General features: G+C 42.0%; 1 long non-coding RNA gene across 1 annotated transcript in view; it reads right to left on the reverse strand.

The window, feature by feature from the left end:
- Nucleotides 1-19,189, reverse strand: part of LOC140732226 (uncharacterized) — an 86,916-nt gene that overhangs the window by 43,651 nt on the left and 24,076 nt on the right. Inside the window, exon 3 of the long non-coding RNA XR_012100023.1 lies at nucleotides 5,093-5,196. This is a non-coding gene — a long non-coding RNA (uncharacterized lncRNA). The remainder of the gene's footprint in view (nucleotides 1-5,092; nucleotides 5,197-19,189) is intronic.

Genomic DNA, 19,189 nt, shown 5'->3' on the forward strand with positions numbered 1-19,189 from the left:
CTAACTTTATCCTTCCTTGCCGAGCTTTTGAGCCATCCACAGAGCCACCAGCCTGGCTGCAGCTGCTGTGCCCCGATTGGTCATAACACCACCCCCCCCCTCCCACCCCAACCAGCAGCATCCTGTAGCTGAGGAGACTGGCCACAGTGGAATCCCGCACTAGCTCCTTGCTCCCTTTACCACTCTTGGTGGATACCCATCTACGACCTGAAGCCTGCACTCTGGGGTGTGACCACCTCAGTAAGAGTCTCATCTATTTTCAGTCTCCTGGACAGTCCTGAGTACATCCAACTCCAGCTCCAGTTCCTTGACCTTGTCAGTCAGAAGCTGAAGTTGGGCACACCTCCTGCAGACTGTTAGGTTCCCTGACATCCCACATCTGACAGGAGCATTCCCACTGCTTGAACTACCTTCATGCCTGCACTTGTTATAGCTCTAACTTCTCAAGCTTCAGTTCTCACCCAAGCCTGACCACTCTAAAGTGGCCCATGCACATAATGGCCACTCTGCTTACATCTCACTTCTTTTTATTGGCCCGTACTGAGTGCCTAAAAGATCAGGATGATTGCAGCCCATCAAAACGTTCTGAAAGGCCCCAAGCTCTCTTTAAACCTCGCACAGCCTCACCAACACACAACCTCTGGTGACGATTACAGCCCACTGAAAAGTTCTGAAAGGCCCCCAACTCTTTTTAAACCTCATGCCACCTTACCATTGATCTTTCCATCCCTACCCCTCTTCCTAGCTTGCCTCTCTGAGAGAATTTGCAATTATGTTCATCATCTGTCTTCCTGCAATTTGAATATATTGCTTTCTCATTGACCAGTCAACTGGGTAAACTGCACTGAGAATTGAATAATGTCTCTTTTTCAGTTTGGGCTGTGAGGGACAAAAGTGAGGAGTTTGGGACCCAAAGTGATCCAAGGGTTTCATTATCATTTGGAAAAGATTTTGTGATATATCTAAACACCCCCAACTTTCTACAGAGGCATAATTGAGGGCATCCTGACTGACTGCAACACTGCCTGTATGGGAACCGTGTTTCATAAGAAATAGGAGCAGGAGTAGGCCATCCGGCCCATCGAGCCTGCCCCGCCATTCAATAAGATCATGGCTGATCTGTCCGTAAACTCAGCTCCATCTACCTGCCTTTTCCCCATAACCCTTAATGCCTCTACTATGTAAAAGCCTATCTAACTGTATCTTAAATATATTTAGTGAAGAAGCCTCAACTGCTTCCCTGGGCAGAGAATTCCACAGATTCACCACTCTCTGGGAAAAACAGTTTCTCCTTATCTCCATGCTAAATCTTCTCCCCTGAACCTTGAGACAATGTCCTCTAGTTCTAGTCTCACCTACCAATGGAAACAACTTTCCTACTTCTATCTTATCTATCCCTTTCAAAATTTTGTATGTTTCAAAAAGATCCCCTCTCATTCTTCTGAATTCCAGAGAGTATAGTCCCAGGTGACTCAATCTCTCCTCATAAGTTAACCCCTTCATCTCTGAAATCAACCTGGTGAATCTCCTCTGCACTGCCTCCAAAGCCAGTATATCTTTCCTCAAGTATGGAGACCAGAAATGCACACAGTAGACCAGGTGCGGCCTCACCAGTACCCTGTATAGTTGCAGCATGACCTCCCCGTTCTTGAATTCAATCTCTCTAGCAATGAAGACCAACATTCCATTTGCCTTCTTAATAACCTGTTGTACCTGCAAGCCAACTTTTTGTGATTCATGAACAAGCACTCCCAAGTCCCTCTGCACAACAGCATGCTGCAATTTTTTCAACATTTAAATAATAATCTGCTCTTCTATTATTCCTTCCAAAGTGGATGATCTCACATTTACCAACGTTGTATTCCATCTGCCAGACCTTGGCCCACTCACTTAACATATCTATATCCCTCTGCAGACTCTCCACATCCTCTGTACAATTTGCTTTTCCACTCAGTTTAGTGTTATCAGCAAATTTTGCTATGCTACACTCAGTCTTCCAAATCATCAATATAAATGGTAAACTGCTGTGGGCCTAACACCAACCCCTGCAGCACCCCACTCACCACTGACTGTCAACTGGAGAAACACCGATTTATACCAATTCTCTGCCTTCTGTTGGTTAACCAATCCACTATCCATGCCAACACATTCCTCTGACTCCATGCATCCATATTTTATTTATAACTCTCTTGGGCAGCACCTTATCGAACGTCTTCTGGAAATCCAAGTATACGACATCCACCTGTTCCCCTCTATCCACTGCACTCATTATGTCCTCAAAAAACTCAAGTAGTTTATCAAACAAGATCTGCCCTTTCTGAATCCATGCTGCGTTTGTCTAATGGAACCCCTCCTTTTTAAATGTTTCACTATTTCTTCCTTAATGACAGCTTTAAGCATCTTCCCGACTACAGATGTTAAGCTAACTGGCCTATAGTTGCCCGTCTTTTACCTACATCCTTTTCTAAAAAGTGGCATGACATTTTCTGTCTTCCAATCTGCTGGGACCTGCCCAGAGTCTAGAGAATTTTGCTAAATGATTACCAACGCATCTACTATAACCTCCACTCAGTCACAGGACTCTGCAGAGTGGTGTGGACAGCCCAGTGCATCTGTAGATGTGAACTTCCTACTATTCAGGACATTTATGAAGACAGGTGTGTAAAAAGGGCCCATTGGATCATTGGGCACCCGAGTCACCCCAACCACAAACTGTTCTAGCTGCTGACATCTGGGAAATGGTACCGCAGCATAAAACTCAGGACCAACAGGCTCCCGGACAGCTTCTTCCACCTGGCCATCAGACTGATTAATTCATGCTGATACAATTGTATTTGTATGTTCTACTGACTGTCCTGTTGTACATACTATTTATTATAAATTACTATAAACTGTACACTGCACATTTAGACGGAGACGTAACGTAAAGATTTTTACTCCTCATGTATACGAAGGATGTAAGCAATTCAACATTCTTATCTGACTGTAGCCCATTTATATGGAAATTTTTAAAGATTGAAATAAAATTGAAACTTTGGAACACTCAGCAGGTCTGGTAGTATCCATAGAAAGAGAAACAGAATTAACGTTTCTGATACAGGAACCTAGGTCTGTGTTGTTATATTTGATAGAATGGCGACAGCATACCAAGACCACTTGGAAAGTATTTATGGATGTTAGGTGGCACTTAATATTATTCCCTTCCCACACACAAATGCAAATATAATGGGCCATATGACATCTTGTAATTATATCAGAAATTGCACAACAAAATAGCAATTTGCTCTGCTAGCTACTATTTGGGGATTGGTCCATTCTGCTTTATCATTTATAAAGTACATTTCACTTCCTCAGGACTTCCAATGTCAATAATGCTCCTAGTTCAGACTAGGACTTCACATCCATATACAGAGACTGCTGTATTGTTCGCTTAATTGAATTAATTTCAACTGGTGAACAGGTAATTTACCCAAATACTTCAGCATTGCACCTCTGACAACAAAAGTAAGTAAGGGAAATTTTCCCCCCAAGCACAGATAGGTGAATGAGCAGGTAGATCTATGTAACTAGAGAACTTTAGGTTCAGAGTAGCATATCATGAGATGGGGCTTGGAGGGGGGATCTGTTTTGGCAACTGTTTGCCTTTCTTCAATAATTCTGGAGCCATGTCTGTTCTCGATTATGTGTGAAGCTAAAGTATCTGAGCTTAATAGTTAGCACCCTCTGCTGGGCAATCTGAAATGGCTGTTTACTGAATTGAAGTTTATTACCCACTGCTACTCGAAGTCGAAACAGAGCGAAATTAATACTCTGTTATTGCAGATGTTGGGAAGAAGGATGGGAGAAACACAAAGTACAGCAATAATGCACTGGGGGCACAAGAGAATGCAGATGTTGGAATCTGCAGCAACAACAAACTGCTGGAGGAACTCATCGGGTTAGGTGGGTTCTGGGAGGACATGGAGAGTTGACATTCCAGTTTGAGACCCTTCATTTGGACTCAGTAAATGTTACCAGTTGAGATCTGTTACCTGGATAATCTGAACAATGACTTTTTTTGACAATATTTTTATGTCCTGTCAAAATAATTAAAGACAGTTAGTGTTCTGTTTAATCTAATTGAATGTACACAAAATGCTGGAGGAACTCACCAAGTCAGGTAGTAACTATGGAAGAGAATAAACAGTCGATGATTCAGGCTGAGACCCTTCATCAGATCTTATGATCAGGTCCTGATGAAGAGCCTCTACCTGAAACATTGATTGCTTATTCCCCTCCTGGAGGTGTGGGACCTAAGGCTCCTGTGTCTCCTTTCCCATATCAGCAACGAACCATGGCCTGTATGGCGGACGTCTTGATGCTGGATGCTCCTTTTTACTATCATAATCACTATTTAGGGATTAAAATCCCTGATATCCCCACCCCACCCCCAACTCACTGTTCTTCTGCATCTCTGTAATTTCTTTACAGGTCATCATTAAACTTTCACCTTCTGGTCTTTTGATGAAAGGAAAAGCATTGGGTCTACTGTTCAGCCTTGAGGAATTCCTGCAGCAAAATCCTGAGGTTTGGGATAATAATCCTCAAACACCACAGCCACTTTCCTCTGTGAAATAGGTTCATATCATTATACAGCACAGAAAAGGGCCCCTTGGATCAACTCGTTCATGTTGACCAAAGTGCCTGTTTAAGTTTGTCCCATTTACCTGTGTTTGACCATATATTTCTAATCCTCTCCTGTCAATGTGCCTGCCTAAATATTCTTAAACACTGTATTTGTAGCTGCTGAACCCACCTCCTCTCACAGTACAAACAGTGGAAGGATTACATTATGAACATACATAACACAGAAATGGGTCTTTTGGTGTAAAATGTCCATACCAGCCATCTCTATCCTAATCTGATTCCTTAGCAATTTGCCTTCATCCTTCTAAGACATGGATTTTCAACTGTTCGTCTAATAGTACTTACATATTGTGAGAGTGTTTCCCTCAACCACCCTCGGAGTGGAAAGCAATTATTATCTCTAAATTTCCTCAGCCAGGGTTTTTGCACTACCTGTCCTCCCTATGCCCCTCATGAAATTACATACCTCTGTCAGGCCCCCATTCAGCCTTCTTGGCTCTGAAGAATAGCCGAGACACAAAGGACTGCAGGTGCTGCAATCCGGTGTAACAACAACAGGTTAAACAGCATCTGTAAGAGGAAAAGAATCATTGTTAGTGAATATAATATGCAGATGAAAAGCCATCAGTCTGAAGCCCCAGTTTCTCTCTCTACAGATGCTGCCTTAATTGCTGTGTAGTTTTCTCTTTTTATTTCAGATACTTGACATCTGCAGATTCTACTCTTTAAGAGATGTTCCTTGTTTAATACCACTCCCATCAGGGAGGATGCTATGTACCATCCATGCTAGGACCACCAGAATCAAAAACAGTTACTTTCCCCAAGCAGTAAGGCTGATCAACACCTCTACACACAAACTCCACCCTTAGTTTATCATTTTCTCTCAGTCCCTTACGTACAGCCACGTATCACTTTGTCAACCTATGATTATAAGTTATCTTAAGTATTTATATTTATTGTGTGCTTTTATTATGATTGTGTTATTTATCTTTTGCATGTTTTTTGTGCTGCATTGGATACAGAGTAACAATTATTTAATTCTTTACACTTGTGTACAGGAAATAACATTAAACAATTTGGAATTATGAAAAATGGTCAAAATGTATTTGTTAATTATCATGCATTTTAGCCTTGGCAAATCTGTCTCTATAAATTATATTTAAGAATAACTCACATGTGGGGAATATTATCTCAGATTTCTTCAAAAAGTATCTCAGAAGTTATGACTATTCAGGCTTTTGGGAATTTATCTTTGATGACAATCAGGAGTAATTTTAGAGATTAATAGATTCAGGTTGATTTAATTTCTATTTTAAAGAATCAATGAAGAGAGTTGACAATCTGGAACAGAACAAGAATAACAGGAACAAGGTGATGTGAACATGAAATTCCAGGGATTGCTTGTAGCTCCTCAGGTATTTTATTCAGCATTGTAGACATCACTCTGTACATCTATGGAAGCCATTGAAATCACTCATTTGTATCAAATATAGATAGCGCAGTTGTTAGCACAACACTATTATAGCTCAGGTGTTCTGGAATTTGGAGTTCAATTTCGAACGTCTGTAAGGAGTTTGTATGTTCTCCCCTTGAGTTGGCAATTAAAACAATTGTTTGAAAAACGTAAGGTCAAACAATGAAGTCTAGTGTTGTGATAATGCATTGATTTGGGGAATATTTATATCCAAGTGTCTCAAGAAAAGCCATGCTCATTTAAGTTTCTATTTCTTGCCATTGCAGTTCATCATAACTACATAAATTGTTAAGCTGCAAAGCATTAAGCACACTACAGCACATTGAGGTGAATACCAAAGCACATTAAGGTGGATAAATCTCAGGGCCTGATGGAGTAGGTGCTCCAACTTTGTTGGAGGCTATAGAAGTTGAGGAGGCCCTTACAGGGATACTTACTTCATTGTTAACCACTGATGAACTTCCTGAAGACTGGAAGGGGGCTAATGTGTTGCATTGTTTAAAAAAGTAGCAGCAACAAGCCAGTCAGCCTGATGTGTGGAAATTTCTGGAGGGAATTCTGAGGAACAGGGTCTACCAGCTTTTGGAAAGGCAGAGTCTGATGAGGAGGAGTCAGCATGGCTTTAAGCATGGGAAGTTGTGCTCGATTAAACGCTTAAGAGTTTTTTGAAGAGGCAACTAAAAAGGTAGATGAGGGTAGGGCAGTGGATGTAGTCTATCTGGACTTTCCAAATGCCTTTGACAAGATCCCACTTCATAGGCTTGTCTGGAAGGTTAGGTCCTATGGAATCTGGGCAGAGCTACTTAGAGGATTCAAAATTGGCTTGGTGGTAGGAAGCAGAGGATGATGATTGAAGGTTGTTTCTCAGAATAGAGACTAGTGACTAGTGGTGTGCTTCAGGAGTTGGCTTTGTTATTTCTTATTCATATAAACAGTTTGGATGTGAATGCACATGACTTTAACTGCAAGTTTGCAATTGACACAAATTAGGAGATGTACAGGGGCATCTTAATCTGTCAACAAAGTGGGCTGAGGAATGGCAAATGGATTTCCATAATATCATAAGAATTAGGCCATTTGGCCCATTGAGCCTGGTCTGCCATTCAGTCATGGCTGATCCTTATTTTCCCTCCCCGGCCTTCTCCCTGCAACTTACGTAAATCAAGAGCCCATCAATCTCTGCCTTAAATACTCCCAATGACCTGACCTCCACAGCTGCCTATGGTAACAAACTTCACAAATTCACCACCCTCAGTCAATTCCATTATTTTTAATCTGCCACTCCATTGCAAAACAAAGAATGGGAAAATAGTTTTCCCCAGAGGCTGAAGTTGGTGTGGCACGCCTGCAATTGGACTTCAGACCTCATCCATGATTCACATTGCTTGAGTGTCTAAATGCGACTCACGGATTGGTGTATCGGAGATTTCCAATGAGTCTAATCACAGATAGGGGCATCAAAGGTTACTTGGAGAAAGTCGGAGAATGGGGCTGCGACAGAAAGTGAATCAGTGTGGGCCAGAGTGTAGTATTACTGCCACTGCAGACCAAGCATTCCCCTGCTTCTTGACTTCTCATTAACACAAGAAGGAAAAGTAAACAGTTTTTCTGTAGCAGCCTCCTGCTGGTTCTTATAGGGATAGCCAGTTGGGCTGCAGTAGACTCAGAAAAGGAGATCTCAGTATGTTCCACTCAGTTTTTGCCAGATTTGACAAAACATTATTAAATTACAAATTAGTTCCTTGATTACTGTATTCAAGTTGTCATAAAAGTAAGATTCCAGGCACTAATGGTATCCAACTTGACGCTGGCACATTTCAAGGGACGAAGTAAATCTATATGGAATATTATTCTCAGAAGTTAGTTCCAACAGCTGTTATTTTTACCCCTGGAATCATATGCTCAAGGAATGATGTCATGTTAAGAAAATTAGTAAAGTCGTGAACCGCAGTGCAGTTTCAAGAAGTAATGAAAAGAATGCGGGGTGTATCAGTGGACATTTCTATAATTGTCAACTAATCCATTAGCATTCCACCTCTGATTAACATCAAATACTGCTGTGTGCCTCCTTTTATACCTTCAGAATTAACTAGTCCCATTTCATTTCCACTTGATGCCACAATGGTTGAGAAATCTTCCGATCACTAGAAGCTTTTAATCAGACAACATCTCTCAAATTTGAACCACCTGAAGACATTTGGTATCCAGTGGAACAATCCAGTAGGGCCCTTTAAAACTGGCACTTACCTCCTTATCTGCGGAAAACAACTCAGACAAGCAGTTAATTCTAAAAGAAATCTTGCAGTTGATATAGTGCATTATGTATGAATAATGCTTGATAAATTACAGCAAAGCATTTTGTATGTTTTACAGGAGACTCTATGGTGCATCCACAACTGTACCTGTTATGTTTTGTAACTCCAGAAGCTAATTAAAAAAGAGTGAAAAAGATAAAGTCTTGCACTTCCAATTTACCTTAGCATGACCCTCGCACCTTATTTGACTACATGCTGTACACCTTACCTGTAAATAGAACACCATATTCTGATTATGTTACTACCTCATTGTACTTAAGTATGAAATGATCTGTCTGTCTGGATGACATGCAAACAAAACGATTTTTGTTGCATCTTGGTACATGTGATAATAATAAACCAATTACCAAATGAATTACATACTGTGGTGAAATATTCCTCATATCTAAGCACTTGGAGCTACTTGACGAGATCTACAGCTACTCTCTGTTCTCTTTCACCCATGTCACGTAGCTGGGGACATTAGCATCATTATATAGGAGTCAATTACCAAGCCCGATGTGTGACATTTAACTCATTCTGTACAGGCTCCTTAATAGTGTTTTCATCTTTCTTTTTAATTGTATTTACCATCTTACATGGAACTCCAAATATTTAAAATATACAGCGTATGGATAATCATAATTTAGTCCTTCATGATTTCCCCATTCTTCTATTATTTATTTCATATGGATAGTTTTACACAATGTTTACTTGCTTTTATAGACACGTTGAAACATACAGTGAAATGTGTTGTTTGTATTAACAACCAACACAGCACAGGACATGCTGTTCCATTCACCCATAAAGCCATATTAGAAACGTAGAAAACCTACAGCACAATACAGGCCCTTCGGCCCACAAAGTTGTGTTGAACATGTCCCAACCTTAGAAATTACTAGGCTTACCCATAGCCCTCTATTTTTCTAAGCTCCATGTTCCTATCCAAAAGTCTCTTAAAAGACCCCATCGAATCCGCATCCACCACCGTTGCCGGCAGCCCATTCCATGCAATCATGAAGAGTAAGGGTCCCAGGACAGATCCCTGAGGCACACCACTGGTGACCGACCTCCATGCAGAATATGACCCATCTACAACTACTCTTTGCCTTCTGTGGGCAAGCCAGTTCTGGATCCACAAAGCAATGTCCCCTTGGATCCCATGCCTCCTTACTTTCTCAATAAGCCTTGCATGGGGTACCTTATCAAATGCCTTGCTGAAATCCATATACACTACATCTACTGCACTTCCTTCATCAATGTGTTTAGTCACATCCTCAAAAAATTCAATCAGGATCGTAAGGCACGACCTGCCCTTTACAAAGCCATGCTGACTACTCCTAATCATATTATACCTCTCCAAATGTTCATAAATCCTGCCTCTCAGGATCTTCTCCATCAACTTACCAACCACTGAAGTAAGACTCACTGGTCTATGATTTCCTGGGCTATCTCTACTCCCTTTCTTGAATAAAGGAACATTCACAACCTTCTAATCCTCCGGTACCTCTCCCGTCCCCATTGATGATGCAAAGATCATCGCCAGAGGCTCAGCAATCTCCTCCCTCACCTCCCACAGTAGTCTGCGGTACATCTCAACTGGTCCCGGCAACTTATCCAACTTGATGCTTCCCAAAAGCTCCAGCACATCCTCTTTCCTAATATCTACATGCTCAAGCTTTTCAGTCTGCTGCAAGTCATCACTACAATCACCAAGATCCTTTTCTATAGTGAATACTGAAGTAAAGTATTCATTAAGTACCTCTGCTATTTCCTTCGGTTTCATACACACTTTCCCACTGTCACACTTGATAGGTTCTATTCTTTCACGTCTTATCCTCTTGCTCTTTACATAACTGTAGGACGCCTTGGGGTTTTCCTTAATCCTGCCTGCTAAGGCCTTCTCATGGTCCCTTCTGGCTCTCCTAATTTCCTTCTTAAACTCCTTCCTGTTAGTCTTATAATCTTCAAGATCTCTAACATTACCTAGCTCTCTGAACCTGTTTTAAGCTTTTCTTTTCTTCTTGACTAGATTTATTACAGCCTTTGTACACCACGGTTCCTGCACCCTACCATAACTTCCCTGTCTTATTGGAACTTATCTATGTAGAACTCCACACAAATAGCCCCTGTACATTTTCCACATTTCTTCTGTACTTTTCCCTGAGAACATCTGCTTCCAATTTCCTGCCTGTTAGCCTCATAATTCCCCTTACTCCAATTAAACACTTTTCTAACTTGTCTGTTCCTATCTCTCTCCAATGCTATGGTAAAGGAGATAGAATTATTGCTTTAAGTTTACAGCAATTTTGCAGTCCATTCCTAGTTAGATGTATAAATTCATGTAATATAATGGCATCTGAGTTAGGATCAGCACCCGCCTATTTGTTAGCCATAGAATATGTTTGGAACAGGTAATTCTATAGTCTTTTCACCTTTTCCAGATTTTATTTATCAATGTAGATTTTATACTGAAGGTTTGTGACCATTTTTTTTAGCTTTCTATCTGTGTGACAATATTCCAGTTTTCATACCTTCCTTGGCAGTAAGTGCAAATCATAAACACAAGAAATTCTGCAGATGCTGGAAATCCAGAGCAGCACACAGAAAATGCTGGGGGAACTCGGTGGGTCAGCCAGTATCTATGGAAATGAATAAACAGTTGATATTTTGAGCTGAAACCTTCTTTGGGACCAGAAAGGAAGGGGGAAGATGCCAGAATAAAAAGGTGTGGGGTGGAGGAAGTGGATAGCTAGAAAGTGATAGGTGAAGCCAGGTGGGTAGGAAAGATATAGTGCAGGAGAAGGAGGAATCTGATAAGATTCTACACTGGGCAAAAGATATTGACCATCTACCATATCTATGCCTCCCAAAATTTAAAACCGCTTTCAAGTCTCCCCTCAGCCTCATTCACTCCAGAGATAAAACCCTAAGTTGGGCCATCCTCTCATCAATCATAAGATATAGAAGCAGAATTAAGCCATTTGACCCATTGAGTCTGCCATTTCATTACGGTTGATCTAATTTTCCTCTCAGTTCTTATCTCCTGCCTTCTTCCAGTATCCTTCATGCCATCAAGCTCCAATCAAGAATCTATCAACCTCTGTCTTAAATATACATAAAAACTTGGCTTCCACAACTGTCTCTGGCAAAGAATTCCACAGATTTACCAGTCTCAGGCTAAAGAAATTTCTTCTTATCTCTGTTCTAAAAAAGGTCACCCTCTATTCTGAGGATGTGTCCCCTGGTCTTAGACTCTCCCACCATAGGAAACATCCTCTCTACATCCACTCTGTCAAGGCCTTTCACCATTTGATAGGATTCAATGAGGTCACCCCTCATTCTTCTGAATTCCAGTGAATCAGACCCAGATCCATATGACAAGAAATTCAATCCTGGGGTCATTTTCATGGGGCCCAAAACTGCTCACAACACTCCAAGTGCATCCTCACCATTGCTTTATAAAGTCTCAACATTATATTCTTGCTTTTATATTCTAGTCCTCTTGAAATGAATGCTAACATTGCATTTGCCTTCCTCACCACAGACTCAACCTGCAAACTAACCTTTAGGGAATCCTGCACAGGGACTCCCAAGTCCCTTTGCACCTCAGTTTTTTTTTGTATTTTCTCTCCAATTGGAAAATAGTTTACCCTTTCATTTCTTCTACCAAAGTGCATGACCATACACATCCCTATACGGTATTCCATCTGCCATTTCGTCGCCCATTCTCCTAATCCATCTAAGTCCTTCTGTAGCTTCTCTACTTTCTCAACCCTACTTGCCCCTACCTATCTTCATATTGTCTACAAACTTTGAAACAAAGCCATCAATTCCATTGTCCAAATCATTTTCATATAATGTAAAAAGAAATAGTCCCAACACAGACCCCTGTGGAACTCCACTGATCACCAGCAGCCAACCAGAAAAGGCTCCTTTTATTCCCACTCTTTGCCTCCTGCCAATCAGCCACTGCTCTATCCATGCTAAAATCTTGCCTGTAAAACCATGCGCTCATAGCTTGTTAAGCAGACTCATGTGTGACAACTTGTCAAAGGCCTTCTGAAAATCCAAGTACACAATATCAACCGATCCTCCTTTGTCTATTCTGCTTGTTATTTTTTCAAAGAATTCCAACAGACTTGTCAGGCAAGATTTTCCCTTGAGGAAACCATGCTAACTTTGGCTTATTTTATCATGTGCCTCCAAGTACCCTGATACCTCATCCTTAATAATCGACTCCAACATCTTCCCAACCACTGAGGTCAGACTAACTGGCCTATAGTCTCCTTTCTTCTGCCTCTCTCCCTTCCTGAAGAGTGCAGGGACATTTGCAATTTTCCAGTCTTCAGGAACCATCCCAGAATCTCATAATTCTTGAAAGATCATTACTAATGTCTCCATGATATTGTCAGCCACCCACTACCTCTTTCAGAAGCCTAGCGTGTGCACCATCTGGTCCAGGTGACTTAACTACTTTCAGATCTTTCAGTTACCCAGGAACATTCTCTCTTGCATGGTAACTTTACACACTTCATGCCCTCTGATGCCATGAACCTCCACCATACTGTTAGTATCTTCTACAGTGAAGACTGATGCGAAATACTTATTCAGTTTATCCCCCATTTCATTGCCCCCATTACTACTTCTCCAGCTTTGTTTTCCAGTGGTCCCACATCCACTCTCACTTCTCTTTTACACTTTTTGTATCTGAAGAAACTTTTGGTATCCTCTTTAGTATTATTGGCTAGCTTACTTTTTTACTCCAACTTTACCTTCTTAATGACTTTTTAGTTGCCTTCTGTTGGTTTTTAAAAACTTCCCAAACCTCTAACTTCCCACTAATTTTTGCTCTATTTTATGGCCTCACTTTGGCTTTTATGTTGACTTTGACTTTTCTTGTTAACCACGGTTGTGTCATCCTTCTTTTAGAATACTTCTTCCTCTTTGGGGTGTACATATCCTGTGCTCTCTGAATTGCTTCCAGAAATTCAAACCATTGCTATTCTTCCATCAATTCAGCCAGTATTCTTTACCAATCAATCTGGCCAACTCTTCTCTCATGCCTCTGTAATTCCCTTTACTCCACTGTAATACTGATATATCTGACTTCAGTTTTTCCTTCTCAAATACTAATTCAGAGTGAATTCCATCATATTATGATCACTTGCCCCTAAGGATTCTTTTACCTGAAGCTCTCTAATCAATCCTGGCTCATTGCACAACACCCAGTCCAGAACCGCTGATCCTCTAGTGGGCTCAAGCACAAGTTGCTCTAAAATGTCATCTCATAGGCTCTCTAGAAATTCCCCCTCCTGTAATATAGCAACAACCTGATATTCACAATCTACCTGTATATTGAAGATCGCCATGACGATTGTAACATTGCACTTTTGGCATGCATGTTCTATTTTCCAGTGTAATTTGTAGGCCACATCCACTTCCTGACTGGGAGACCTCAGTCAGTCCGGATCGGGAGCAGCATCTCCAACACCATCACACTGAGCACGGGGGCTCCCCAGGGCTGTGTGCTCACTCCACTGCTGTTCACTCTGCTGGCCCACGATTGTACTGAAACACACAGCTCGGACCATATCATCAAGTTCGCCGATGACACGACCGTGGTGGGTCTCATCAGCAAGAACGATGAGTCAGTTTACAGAGAGGAGGTGCAGCGGCTAACGGACTGGTGCAGAGCCAACAACCTGTCTCTGAATGTGAACAAAATCAAAGAGATCATTAAGAGCACCAAATTTCTTGGTGTTCACCTGATGGAGAATCTCACCTGGTCCCTCAACACCAGCTCCATTGCAAAGAAAGCCCAGCAGCATCTCTACTTCCTGCGAAGGCCGAGGAAAGTCCATCTCCCACCCCCCCCCCCCCCACCCCCATCCTCATCACATTCTACAGCGGTTGTATTGAGAGCATCCTGAGCAACTGCATCACTGCCTGGTTTGGAAATTGCACCATCTCAGATCGCAAGACCCTGCAGCGGATAGTGAGGTCAGCTGAGAAGATCATCGGGGTCTCTCTTCCCGCCATCACGGACATTTACACTACATGCTGCATCCGCAAAGGAAACAGCATTATGAAGGACCCCATGCACCCCTCATACAATCTCGTCTCCCTCCTGCCGTCTGGGAAAAGGCTCCGAAGCATTCGGGCTCTCACGACCAGACTATGTAACAGTTTCTTCCCCCAAGCTATCAGACTCCTCAATACCCGAAGCCTGGACTGACACCTTGCCCTATTGTCCTGTTTATTATTTATTGTAATGCCTGCACGGTTTTTGTGCACTCTGTGTTGGTCTGTAGTCTAGTGTAGCTTTCTCTGTGTTGTTTTTTTTTACATAGTTCAGTCTAGTTTTTGTACTGTGTCATGTAACACCATGGTCCTGAAAAACGTTGTCTCATTTTTACTATGTACTGTACCAGCAGTTATGGTTGAAATGACAATAAAAGTGACTTGACTTGACATCCTTACTACTGTTTGAGGGTCAGTATGCATCCCCATCAGGGTCTTTTTACCCTTGCAGTTCCTTAGCTCTATCTACAATGATTCAACACCTTCTAACCTTATGTCACCTCTTTCTAATGATTTAATTTAATTTTTTACCAACAGAGCAACACCACCCCCTCTGCCTTCCTGCCTATCCTTTCGATACAATGTGTATCCTTGGACATTAAGCTCCCAGCTATAACCTTTCCGCCATGATTCAGTGATGCCTACATCATACCTGCCAATCTGCGACTGTGCTACAAGTTCATCTACGTTATTCTGTACACTGCATGCTTCAGACACAATACCTTCGGTCCTGTATTTACCCTTCCAATTTTTTCTGAAGTCTTATCAACATTTGCCTCCACAACCTTTCCACTAACAGTTATGGCACTCTGGTTCCCATCCCCCTGCATCTCTAGTTTAAACCCCACCATGCAGCATTAACAAACCTTCCCACTAGAATATTAGACCCCCTTCAGTTCAGGTGCAAACCATCCCTTCTGTACAGATCCCACCTTCCCTGGAAGTGAGCCCAATGATCCAAAGTTCTTATCCCCTCCCTCCTACACCCTATGCAGAGCCACATCACTCATCCTGCCCATGTCATTGGTACCTATGTGGACCACGACTTCTGGCTGTTCACTGTCCCACAAGAATGCTGAGAACTTGATCTGAGATATCCCAGACCCTGGCACCCAGGAGACAACATACCATCTGGGAATCTTGTTCTTCCCCACAGAACCTCCTGTCTGTTTCCCTAACTAATAAATCCCTTACTACCACAGTGTGCCTCTTCTTCCCCCTTCCCGTCTGATTCACAGAGGCAGACTCTATGTCAGAGATCCGACCACAGTGACTTTCCTCTGTTAGGTTATCTCACCCGCCCCCACCTGCCCCCAAACAGTATCCAATGTGATATACCTGCTGTTGAGGGGAATGACCTCCAGGGTACTCTGCACGGGCTCTTTAACCCCTTTCTCCTCCTGACTGTCACTCAGTTTCCTGTATCCTGCACCTTGAGTGCAACAACCTCTCTATATGTCCTATCTGTCACCCCTTCAACCTCCTGAATGATCCGGAGTTCATCCAGTTCCAGCTCCAACTCCTTAACATGGTTTGTTAGAAACTGAAGCTGGATGTACTTCTTGCAATTGTGGTGGTCAGGGACACTGGGGGTCTCCCTGCCTTCCCACATTCTGCAAGAGGAACACTCCACTATTCTGCCTGTCATCTGTACTGACCTAGATAAGCAGATATAAAGAAGGAAAAAAACTAACTTTTCTTTCCTTTGCTTTCTCTGAGTGAAGCCTCTCTTCGCTAAAGCCTCGGAGAGGCTTAAAAGGCCTTAAGATCACCACTCTGACTTTGTCCAATCAGAAGATGAACACTACGCTTGCCCCTGCCTTCCTTTAATTTGCTTTTACTAATCAATCCCAAATGCTGATTGGCCGCTGGTCAAAGCTCTAATACTCTGCCGTGAACCACTCCTGCCTTTTATCCTCAGGCAGTGGGCCTGATTGATGACCCTCCTCATCAAACTTCCAATGTCCGGATTGGCCAGCTGCTGGTCAAAGTTCTCCTTGTAGTTAATACGTTCTAATCCAGACAGCATCCTGGTGAACCTCTTCTGTACCTTTTCAAAGCCTCCACATCCTTTTGTAATGAAACAAATGGAATTGCACACTATATTCCAAGTGCGACCTAACCTAAGTTTAATATAGCTGCAATAAACTTTGCCTCTTGCAAATGGGTGAGGCTTCACTCATTTCCCAGGAGTCCCCTATTTAATACTATCCTGCGACACTTATTTCATTCTCATACCTAAAACTGCCCAGTATTTTTACATTTTATGCAGACCTATTTCTCTTTTATGATTTCATAGATGGTGATCCACCCTGTACCTAAACACTTCATTTGATGGTTATTCTTAATAGATTATATAGTAATATTCTCTTGAGGTTATTATATTAGGGTGATTATGATTGAACTATTACATGGTTAATGGTCAATCATTATTCCTTTCCGTGTCACTATCAAACATTCCAAATGGGACAGTATCTAGTCAACAGTCTGAATAATCCTATTAAAATTCAAAGTTCAAGTTCAAAATAAATGTATTATCAATTATATACATCGTACAATATACTAACTTGATAGTCATTTATTTTGCAGGCACTTACAAGGAAAATTAAGTACAAATGAAGTTTATGTAAAACTGTACATAAACAGATGAAGACTGGGGAACACCAGTGTGCAATAGAAGACAAACTTTGTAAATAAAAATAATACCAAGGACTTGAGTAGCAAAGAGTCCTTGAAAGTCAGTCTGTAGACCATAGAATCAGTTGAGAGTTGCAGTGAAAGAAGTCAACCATGCTGGTCCGAGAGCCTGACCGTTGTTGGGTAATAACTGTTCCTGAAGCTAGTGGTGTGGGACCAAAAGATTCTGTACCTCCTGCCCAATAGTAATAGCAAGAAGATGGCATGGCCTGGGTGGTGAGTGATTTGATGATGGATGATGCTTTGTTGTGGCAGCCTCCATGTGAATGTACTCAATGGAGGGGTGGTCTTTGCCTGTGATGGATTGGGCTATATCTGCCAATTTCTTGTAGCCTTTTCCATTTCCTGGGCATTGGTGTTTCCATACCAGACAATGATACAACCAATTAGGATACTCTCCACTGTGCATCTACAGAGGTTTGTCAGTTTTTGGTGATCTCGCAAATCTGTGCAAGCTTCTGAGAAAGAATAGGCCCCATCATGCTTTCTTTGTGATGACACTTATGTGCCGGTCCCAGGAGAAATCCATTGACATGTTAACGCCAAGGACTTTAAAGCTACTGGACCTCCCTCCCCTAATGAGGACTAGATCATGGACATTTGGTATCTGCCACCTGTTACTTACTGTTGAGAAAAGAGGAATAAATCAAAGTATTACATACCCAAACCATACCAATTATTCTAAGCTGTTTTACACTCTTATATAATTGCTAATGACCTGAGGAGAAAAGAGTAGAATGTACTGCCAGATGTAGAAGTGGAGGCAGATTCAATTGTAGTATTTCAAAGGGAACTGGACAAGTCTCCAAAAAGAAGGAACTCAATGATTCAATTTAACATCAGAGTATGCATACAGTATAAAACTTTCTGGTCAAGATGGCACCTATATTCGACACTCCTTCGGTCGACATCTTCTGGATAGATCATGAAACCATATAGTTCTCTACTTTTATATCGCTTATGTTTGTTTTTCATCTTGAATGTGATTTTGGAATTGTTGGAGCCTGTGATTTACAGTCTGGAAATTGCTTGTGTGTTTCAGTGCTCTGCACTCTCTGAGAGGATTCCGGGAGACAGAGACAGTTCCTGTGAACCTAGTGGCGAGCAGGCTGTGGCTCGGGGTGCGAGCCAATGTTCAACACCATTTTGTCGATTAAAGCTTTCATTGTTCGCCAGTTAAAATGTTGAGGAAGGTTGAAACATCTAGATGAATGCAGAAGGTGAGCGCCAGCTATGTGCCTGTTGATTGCTGGGGATCACTAGAGAGGGGATACTGTTGTTGATTGCTGGGGAATCACTCTGCTATCAGGGAGAGGGGATACTGTTGTTGATTGCTGGGGAATCACTCTGCTATCAGGGAGAGGGGATACTGTTGTTGATTGCTGGGGAATCACTCTGCTATCAGAGAGAGGAGATATTGTTGTTGATTGCTGGGGAATCACTCTGCAATCAGGGAGAGGAGAGGCTGCCACTGTGCCTGGAGAATGTTACCAGGTTTTCTGCATTTTGGATTTGGCCTTGGACTATAGGCTTTGTTTCAGTCTTTTAGTTTTTTATATTCTGTGGGAGAAGGGGATTTGGGGGTTGATGTACCTGTTCTGTTTTTGTTTTTTCTTTGTGTGGGGAAGAAGGATTTGGGGGGGGGGGGGGGGTTGATGATCATGCTGTGTTCTTATATTTCTTGGTTTTGTGGCTATCAGGAGAAGGAGAATTTCAGAGTTGTACATTTTGATAATAAATGAAACTTTGAACCTGAAATTCTTACTCTTGTGGGGATTTGAGCAGAAGGTGTAAGGATGGTAAAGCTCTGCCTTGCAGGCAGCAGGGAAACAGCTACTTGTGAAGCAGACAATTTCTGTCTCTAACTGCTCTATGATTCTGTGCTATTTCAACAGATTCTTAGAAATTATTTCCCTATGCCCTATGGCATTAGGGGCTGCAGGAGCTTCTGTGGTCCTCTGTCATGTTTGCTTCCCATTGTATCTGGAGCTGCACCATCACTGGTCCTGATACC

This window comes from Hemitrygon akajei, chromosome 8 (assembly GCF_048418815.1).
Source record: "Hemitrygon akajei chromosome 8, sHemAka1.3, whole genome shotgun sequence".
In the NCBI taxonomy this organism is placed as follows: Eukaryota; Metazoa; Chordata; class Chondrichthyes; order Myliobatiformes; family Dasyatidae; genus Hemitrygon; species Hemitrygon akajei.